Raw genomic sequence first — 9,968 nt, 5'->3', positions numbered from 1 at the left:
ATAAATGGTGCTGGGAAAACTGGACAGGTACATGTAAAAGTATGAGATTACATCACTCCCTAACACCATACACAAAAATAAGCTCAAAATGGATTAAAGACCTAAATGTAAGGCCAGAAACTATCAAACTCTTAGAGGAAAACATAGGAAGAACACTCTATGACATAAATCACAGCAAGATCCTTTCTGACCCACCTCCTAGAGTAATGGAAATAAAAACAAAAATAAACAAATGGGACCTAATGAAACTTCAAACTTTTGCACAGCAAAGGAAACCACAATCTAGACCAAAAGACAACCCTCAGAATGGGAGAAAACATTTGCAAATGAAGCAACTGACAAAGGATTAATCTCCAAAATTTACAAGCAGCTCATGCAGCTCAATAACAAAAAAACAAAAAACTCCATCCAAAAATGGGCAGAAGTCCTAAATAGGCATTTCTCCAAAGAAGATATACAGACTGCCAACAAACACATGAAAGAATGCTCAACATCATTAATCATTAGAGAAATGCAAATCAAAACTACAATGAGATATCATCTCACACCAGTCAGAATGGCCATCATCAAAAAATCTAGAAACAATAAATGCTGGAGAGGGTGTGGAGAAAAGGGGACACTCGTGCACTGCTGGTGGGAATGTGAATTGGTTCAGCCACTATGGAGAACAGTATGGAGGTTCCTTAAAAAACTACAAATAGAATTACCATATGACCCAGCAATCCCACTACTGGGCCTATACCCTGAGAAAACCAAAATTCAAAAAGAGTCATGTACCAAAATGTTCATTGCAGCTCTGTTTACAATAGCCGGGAGATGGAAACAACCTAAGCGCCCATCATTGGTTGAATGGATAAAGAAGATGTGGCACATATACACAATGGAATATTACTCAGCCTTAAAAAGAAATGAAATTGAGCTATTTGTAATGAGATGGATAGACCTAGAGTCTGTCATACAGAGTGAAGTAAGTCAGAAAGAAAAATACAAATACCGTATGCTAACACATATATATGGAATTTAAGGGAAAAAAAATGTCATGAAGAACCTAGGGGTAAGACAGGAATAAAGACGCAGACCTACTGGAGAACGGACTTGAGGATATGGGGAGGGGGAAGGGTGAGTTTTGACAGGGCGAGAGAGAGGCATGGACATATACACAGTAACAAACGTAGTAAGGTAGATAGCTAGTGGGAAGCAGCCGCAAGGCACAGGGATATTAACTCGGTGCTTTGTGTCAGCCTGGAGGGGTGGGATTGGGAGAGTGGGAGGGAGGGAGATGCAAGAGGGAAGACATATGGGAACATATGTATATGTATAGCTGATTCACTTTGTTATAACGCAGAAAGTAACACACCATTGTAAAGCAATTATACCCAAATAAAGATGTTTAAAAAAAAAAAAAAGCTATCTGACAGTATCAATGAGAATGGTAAAGATAATATATGTAGAGTGCCTAGTCATTGTTCAATAATAGTAGTGAATTTATCCAGTTAGGGTTGTGCAGTTAGTATTGTGCTGGCCTGCCATATGCTTTCCCCTTCAATTCATTTCAGGCTCCTATTTGCTCTTTGTGTGACTATTTGATCATTTACCTTACTCTGCTCCTTTATCTATGGGTCTCTTGACTACTGACTGTTTGCATGGGTTTGTATTACTTTGGCCTGTGATATTTATGAACTCTTGATTTTTGTTGCCTATTTGTCCTCTGACTCATCACTGACCAGACAGACTCTGCTTTCCTGGTGTTTACCTGGCCCCTTTGGCCAACTCAACTTATATCTTGAGTGCTTAACAGCAAATCAGAGAATATTTTTAAGGGAATTCATACTCTATACTTCCATAAAAATCCTGACTCAGTGTTCATAACAATATGGCACATTATTTCAATCTCCTCCCACCTTAACATTCACTTTTGTCATTGTAGTTTTCCTTCCTTTTAGACATCTGCCCATAATTAATGGGGTTACTTACTGCTCTAGATCTCCAGTAGTTTTATTGCTTGCCTTCTGAAACAGACAAGGTCTCATGCACCAGTGCTTTAAAACTTTATGGATCAGTGACCCTTTGAGAACCTCATGAAAGTTATAGGGATCCCTAGCACCACCACTCCCAAATGTCTATATTCACTTCCACATAAAATTGTGTATACAATTTCAGGAAGTTAATGGGCCTTTTGAAACACAGGATTTCAACTCCAGCTTATGAAATTCAGTATTATTCCTTCCTCTCATCCCAGCATACTTTAAAATATTTAAATAAAACATTCAGTTTGGGCTTCCTGGTGGTGCAGTGGTTGAGAGTCCGCATGCCGATGCAGGGGACACGGGTTCATGCCCCGGTCCGGGAAGATCCCACATGCCATGGAGCGGCTGGGCCCGTGAGCCATGGCTGATGAGCCTGCACGTCCAGAGCCTGTGCTCTGCAACGGGAGAGGCCACAACAGTGAGAGGCCCGCATATCGCAAAAAAAAAAAAAAAAAAAAAAGAAAAACAAAAACATTCAGTTTGAGTTTTTTCTTTGGTTAAATGGAGTTTATGTTTTACTGTCAGTTTCAGTGTTTTAAATTCATTTCTAAATAATCCAAACCTAAGAAATAGTTAAAAGGAAGTACCAGGTTAAGAAAAGCATTAGAAACAGTAAGACAGAGGCACTAACTCAGGAACATTATGTGGAAAAGATTTCTTGATCTTTAACCATGAGGGAAAAGACAATGTCCTTCCCATGTTGTCCATGTTGAACAAAGATATGCCATCATGAAGGAATTGTCAGCTGTGATGTTAATGACTGTTGGTTGGCTCACACACCACCCTCTGTTAGGCATCTTACTCTTCACTGATGCTCACTAATACCATTAAGGCAAACCCTGGTCTTGGCATTTCTGCGGTTCATGGATTTATATATGAGCCACTATTTGACTTTTTTTTTATAACTTGATATAACTCTCACATAGGTACTACAATATGTTCTGACATCCCTTTATAATCACATCCCTCAATGTGGGTTCTACAAAGACTTACACTGTAATAGTTCTGCTATCATATTCATTGTGACATAAATTGGCATATAATGGATTCTTTTTGGACTTGCATCCTTATGCATTTTCTCATTCTAACCTCTCATTGTAATGGCATCATAACAGAGTCCCTGCAGACTCTCACTGAAGTTATCATGAGGTAGTTAACATCACGGCAACTCCAGATTTTATTGCACAGGAAATCAGCATTGTGAAAGGAACTTAAATAAAATCCTGATAAGTAATCACTGGTTATGTTTAGTGATTATATTGTTTAAACAACTCTCTCTTTCTTTTAATTCAAAAAGTTCCCCAAAGACAATATTCCACATTAAAAAAAAAAAAACTACTTGGCAACCAGGAAAATTATACTTTTTAAAGTGAGCCAATTTTCAGTTGAGTTTGGCAAAACATCCTAAAGTATAGCTTGTGCTTTAATAACTAGAAAGTAAGCTGATATGTTTCATTTTATGTTGATTTTTAAAATAGCTGGTATTCAACACAGCTATGAGAAAAGGAAGCTGGATATATTACACTTACACCCAAAACTATCAACTTAGAAAAAGGAGAGTCTTCACCTCTCTAGATGTAAAAACTGAAGATAAGAATTTGGGGCATAATGACTTTTCAAACTCCTGACAACTAAAAAGGAAAAAAGAAATGTTTGTTTAGAAGGAAATGAACAATCCTTCTGTGTAAGAACTCACAACCATCAGTATTGCTGAACACCTTTGGTGCAAAGCAATGTACTTAATTCAGAAGATACCAAAATGTGGCATATTTCCTGTTTATGAGAATGTACAGTGTAATTGTGGGAAAAAATCATATACTTTAAGATCTGGATATTGGTATAAGGTTACCCCACTAAATATCTGATGAATGTGTGATTGAAACATCAATGCTGCAGCAGGAGTTCATAAGGATCAAGTGTATTGGGTTCGTATTGCTGCTCTAATAAATTGCCACAAACTTAGTAGTTTAAATAATACAACTGTATTATCTTACAGTTCTGTAGGTTAAAAGTTTGATACTTTTCTCACTTGGCTGAAACTAAAGTGTAGGGAGGGCTGCATTCCTTTCTGGAGACTTCAGTAAATAACTAACATATTTGCCTTTTCTGGCTTCTAGAGCCCACTTGGATTCCTTGGATCATGGCTCCTTTATCCATCTTGAAAGTTAGCAATAGTGTATCTCTCTGTGCCTTTCTTCCATAGTCACATCTTCCTCTCACTGACCTTCTCTTCCACTTTTATAAGCCTTTGCAGTTATATTGGACCTACACTGATAATCTAAGATATCCTCTCTATTTTAAGATCAGCTGATTAGCAACTTTAATTCCATCTGCAACCATACTTCCTCTTTGCCACTGAACTTAACATATTCACAACTTCCAAGGATGGGAGAGGAAGATATTGGAGGAAGTAAGCCTTGAATGGAGATTTGAAGAGATATTAAAATATAGACAGGACTTACATTAGGATGTGAAAATAAAACCAAATTGTAATTAATTCTTCAGCACTCTTCCAGGCCAATAATGTTAGCACAGTAGAGGTTAGAGGTTTGAAATACAGACATTGGAGCTAGGCAGACTTAGTTTCAAGTCCTGGCTCTGCCAGTAGTAACTATGTGATCTTGGACAAGTCAGAAATCTACTTGACCCTCAGCCTCGCATCCTTAAGATAATGTTAAAAGTAACATCTAACTCGTAGCATAATCATAATGGTTAAAAGAGGAAGAACGTGAGGACTTCTGTTTCCAGTGTAGGCTGTAGGGAGCTTAGATATTGCCATTCTATCCTAACAACAGGTAAAAAGCTGAAGAAACTGAAAAATAAACAACTCTTTTTAGATCTTTCAGAGAAGTGAGGTCACAGGGCAAGATGCTACTCTGAAAATTAGGGAGGCAGAAAGAGGAATACAAAGAATCACAACTTACTAAAACGGAAACCCCCAAGCAGAGGACCTGTTCTGGGGTAGGAAACACTGAACTGTAATTAATGAATTGCTAAAAGTCAAAAATGAACAAGTTTAAGAGATAAAATCTCCAAGGGTCTCAGTTATCTGGGAGGGTTATCACACATTAGTGAATTTTTTAAACTTTTTAAAATGTTTTAATCTGGGGCTTCTCTGGTGGCGCAGTGGTTAAGAATCCGCCTGCCATTGCAGGGGACACGGGTTCAAGCCCTGGTCTGGGAAGATCCCACATGCCGTGGAGCAACTAAGCCCGTGCACCACAGCTATTGAGCCTGCACTTTAGAGCCTGTGAGCCATAACTACTGAGACTGCAGGCCACAACTACTGAAGCCTGCATGCCTAGAGCCCGTGCTCTTCAGCAAGAGAAGCCACCACAATGAGAAGCCGACACACTGCAACAAAGAGTAATCCCCATAACTAGAGGAAGCTCATGGGCAGCAATAAAGACCCAATGCAGCCCAAAATAAATAAATAAAATTTAAAAAAATGTTTTAATCCATTTTTTTAGAACAGTCTCTAATACCACACACAAAAATAACTCAAACTGGATTAAAGACCTAAATATAAGACTGGATACTATAAAACTCTTAGAGGAAAACACAGGCAGAACCCTCTCTGACATAAATCACAGCAAGATCTTTTTTGATCCACCTCCTAGAGTAATGAAAATAAAAACAAGAATAAACAAATGGGACCTAATTCAACTTAAAAACTTTTGCACAGCAAAGGAAATCACAAACAAAACAAAAAGACAACCTACAGAATGGGAGAAAATATTTGCAAACAAAGTGACTGACAAGGGATTAATCTCCAAAATATGCAAAACAGCTCATGCAGCTCAATATCAAAAAAACCAAACAACCCAATCAGAAAATGGGCAGAAGAGCTAAATAGACATTTCTCCAAAGAAGACATACAGATAGCCAAAAGGCACATGAAAATATGCTCAACATCACTAATTATTAGAGAAATGCAAGTCAAAACTACAATGAGGTATCACCACAATGTGATACCAGTAACCAGATATCACTGGTCAGAATGGCCATCATCAAAAAGTCTACAAACAATAAATGCTGGAGAGGGTATGGAGAAAAGGGAACCCTCCTACACTGTTGGTGGGAATGTAAATTGGTACAGCCACTATGGAGAACCGTATGGAAAAAACTAAAAATAGAGCTATCATATGATCCAGCAATCCCACTCCTGGGCATGCATCCAGAGAAAACCATAATTTGAAAAGATACATGCACCCCTGGGATTTCCCTGATGGTCCAGTGGTTAAGAATCTGTCTTCCAATGCAGGGGATGTGGGTTTGATCCCTGGTCAGGGAACTAAGATCCCACATGCCACAGGGCAACTAAGCCCACACGCCACAACTAGAGAACCCACACGCTGCAATGAAATATTCCATATGCCACAACAAAGACCTCGTGTGCCACAATTAAGACCCAATGCAGCCAAATAATAAAATTTTAAAAATTAAAATAAAAGAAGAGATACATGCACCCCAGTGTTCATTGTAGCACTATTTACAATATCCAGGACATGGAAGTAACCTAAATATCCATTGACAGAGGAATGGATAAAGAAGATGTAGCACATATATACAATGAAATATTACTCAGCCATAAAAAATAATGAAATAATGCCATTCACAGCAACATGGATGGACCTAGAGGTTATTATACTGAGTGAAGTAAGTCAGACACAGAAAGACAGATATCATATGATATCGCTTATATGTGGAATCTAAAGGAAAGGTACAAATGAACTTATATACAAAACAGAAATAGAGTTACAGATGTAGAAAACAAACTTATGGTTACCAGGGGGTAAGGGGGTGAGGGATAAATTGGGAGATTGGGATTGACATATACACACTACTATATATAAAATAGGTAATAAGGACCTACAGTATAGCACAGGGAACTATACTCAATACTCTTTAATGGCCTATATGGTAAAATAATCTAAAAAAGAGTGGATATATGTGTATGTATAACTGATTCACTTTGCTGAACACATATATCCTCTTTTTAATTGAAGTATTGCTGATTTATAATATTATATTAGTTTCAGCTATACAACATAGCAATTCAATATTTTTATAGATTATAATCCATTTAAAGTTATTACAAAATAATGGCTATATTTCCCTGTGCTATACAATATATTCTTGTTGCTTACCTATTTTATACATAGTAGTTTGTATCTCTTAATGCCATACCTCTATCTTGCCCCTCTCCTATTTCCTCTCCCCACTGGTAATCACTAGTTTGTACACTAGTCTGTTTCTTATTTGTTGTATTCACTAGTTTGTTTTATATTTTAGATTTCACACATATGTGATAACATTCAGTTTTTGTCTTTCTCTGTCTGAATTACTTCATCTAATATGATAATCTCTATATCCATCCACGTTGCTGCAAATTACATTATTTCATTCTTTTTACAGCTGAGTATTATTCTATTGCATATGTATATTATATATATATCACATCTTCTTTATCCATTCATCTGCTGATGGAGACTTAAGTTGCTTCCATATCTTGGCTATTGTATATAATGCTTTTATGAACATTGGGGTGCATGTATCTTTTCAAATTAATATTTTTTGTTTTCTTTGGATGTATTCTGAGGAGTGGAATTTTTTTTTTTTTTTCAGTACGCTGGCCTCTCACTGTTGTGGCCTCTCCTGTTGCGGAGCACAGGCTCTGGACGCTCAGGCTCATCGGCCATGGCTCACGGGCTTAGCTGCTCCACGGCATGTGGGATCTTCCTGGACTGGGGCACGAACCCATGTCCCCTGCATCGGCAGGCGGACTCTTACCAACTGTGCCACCAGGGAAGCCCCACTTTTTAGTTTTTTGAGGAACATTCACACTGTTTTCCAGAGTGGCTGCACCAGTTTACATTCCTACCAACAGTGTAGTAGGGTTCCCTTTCCTCCACATTCAAACATTTATTATGTGTAGACTTTTTGATGATAGTCATTCTGACAGGTGTGAGGTGATATCTCATGGTGGTTTTGACCTGCATTTCCCTGATGATTAGCAATGGTGAGCATCTTTTCATGTGCCTGTTGTCATTTGTATCTTCTTTGGAAAGCTGTCTGTTCAGGTCTTCTGCCCATTTTTTAATTAGGTTGTTTGTTTGTTTGATTGATATTGAGCTGTATGAGCTGGTTATATATTTTGGATATTTACCTCTTATTGTTCATATCATTTGCAAATATTTTCTCCCATTCAATAGTTTGCCTTTTCATTTTGTCAATGGTTTCCTTTGTTATCCAAAAGTTTTTAAGTTTAATTAGATCTCATTTGTTTATTTTTGCTTTTATGTGTTTTGTTTTTATGTTTTTTGACTTAGGAGACATATCTAAGAAATTATTGGTATGATTTATGTCAAAGAGTTTTCTGCCCATGTTCTCTTCTAGGAGTTTTATGGTTTCAGGTGTTAAATTTAGAAATTTAATTCATTTTGAGTTTATTTTTTATAGTATGAGTTTATTTATATCGTGTGAAAAAATGTTTTAATTTCATTGTTTTACATGTAGCTGTCCAGTTTTCCCAGCACCATTAATTGAAGAGGCTGCCTTTTCTCCATTGTATATTCATGCCTCCTTTGTCATAGGTTATTTGACCATAAGTGTGTGGGTTTATTTCTGAGCTCTATAGTCTGTTCCATTGATCCATGTCTGTTTTTGTGCCAGCACCATGCTGTTTTGATTGCTATTATTTTGTTGCATAGTCTGAAGTCATGGAGTGTGATACCTCCAGCTTTGTTGTTTTTTCTCAAGATTGCTTTGGCAATTCAGGGTCTTTTGTGCTTCCATATAAATTTTAGGATTATTTGTTCTAGATCTGTGAAAACACATTTTAGTGAATATTACCTCCAGGAGTTCAACCAGGTTCTCACAATGAATATCAAAGAAAAAAATCCCCTCATGCTTCTGGTATGGAGAAGGAAAAAGGAACCATTTTGAAATATGCCAGAACTTTCTGTTCTTCTTAACAAGGCCTGCCCTCAAAAGAAACTATTTCACCAGAACCTAAAATATTGGGGGTTTTATCAAAGCTTAACCAACCTTGAGGAACAGAAATACTGAAATCCCCAGCCATCCTATCTCACCTAAGAGAGGAAGAGATTGAGAAGTACTTTTGAAGTTCACAATCTAGAGACGCAGGCTCACTAAAAGACTGAGACCTAATCATAGGATTATAGAATGTTTCCTCTTTCCTCATACATTACCAAAGGCTTATTTAATGCAGTACCTTTTATCAAATCCATCATGCCCACCTTTTAATCAAAAATCAAAAGGCATACTAAGAAGCAAAAATACAGTTTGAAGAGACAAAGCAAATGTCAGAACCAGACTCAGATATGCCCATGATTTTGGAATTATTAGACAGGGAATTTAAAATAACTATGATTATTAGTTAAAGGTACTAATGTATAAAGTAAACAGTACCCAAGAACAGATGAAAAAGATAAGCAGAGAGATGAATATTCTAAGAAAGAACCAAATAGAGATGTGAAAGATCAAAAACACTGTGACAGAAATGAAGGATGCCTGTGGTGGGCCTATTAGTAAACTGAACACAGCCAAGGAAAGAATCTCTGAGCTTGAGGATATCTCAATAGAAACCTCTAAAACTGAGAAGTAAACAAAACTAAGACTCAAGTTTATATGGATAGGCAAAAGACCCAGTACAGCCAACAAAATATTGAAGGAGAAGAGCCAAGGTGGAAGACTGTCACTATGTAACTTCAAGACTTACTCAAAGCTACAGTTATCAAGACAGTGTGGTATGGTATGGTCTCATTCAGTCATTCATTCAAAGAATATTTATTTATTCATCTAGATTTATGCAAAGATATAATTTTACCCTTCATGGAATTATACACTAGTTATAGAAATAGGACATTACCAAACGCCATGTTTTAAAATGGTCCTAAATATTTTTAAAGTTCCTTG

Source organism: Phocoena phocoena, chromosome X (assembly GCF_963924675.1).
Source record: "Phocoena phocoena chromosome X, mPhoPho1.1, whole genome shotgun sequence".
Classification (NCBI taxonomy): Eukaryota; Metazoa; Chordata; class Mammalia; order Artiodactyla; family Phocoenidae; genus Phocoena; species Phocoena phocoena.
This window is presented reverse-complemented; position numbering follows the sequence as displayed.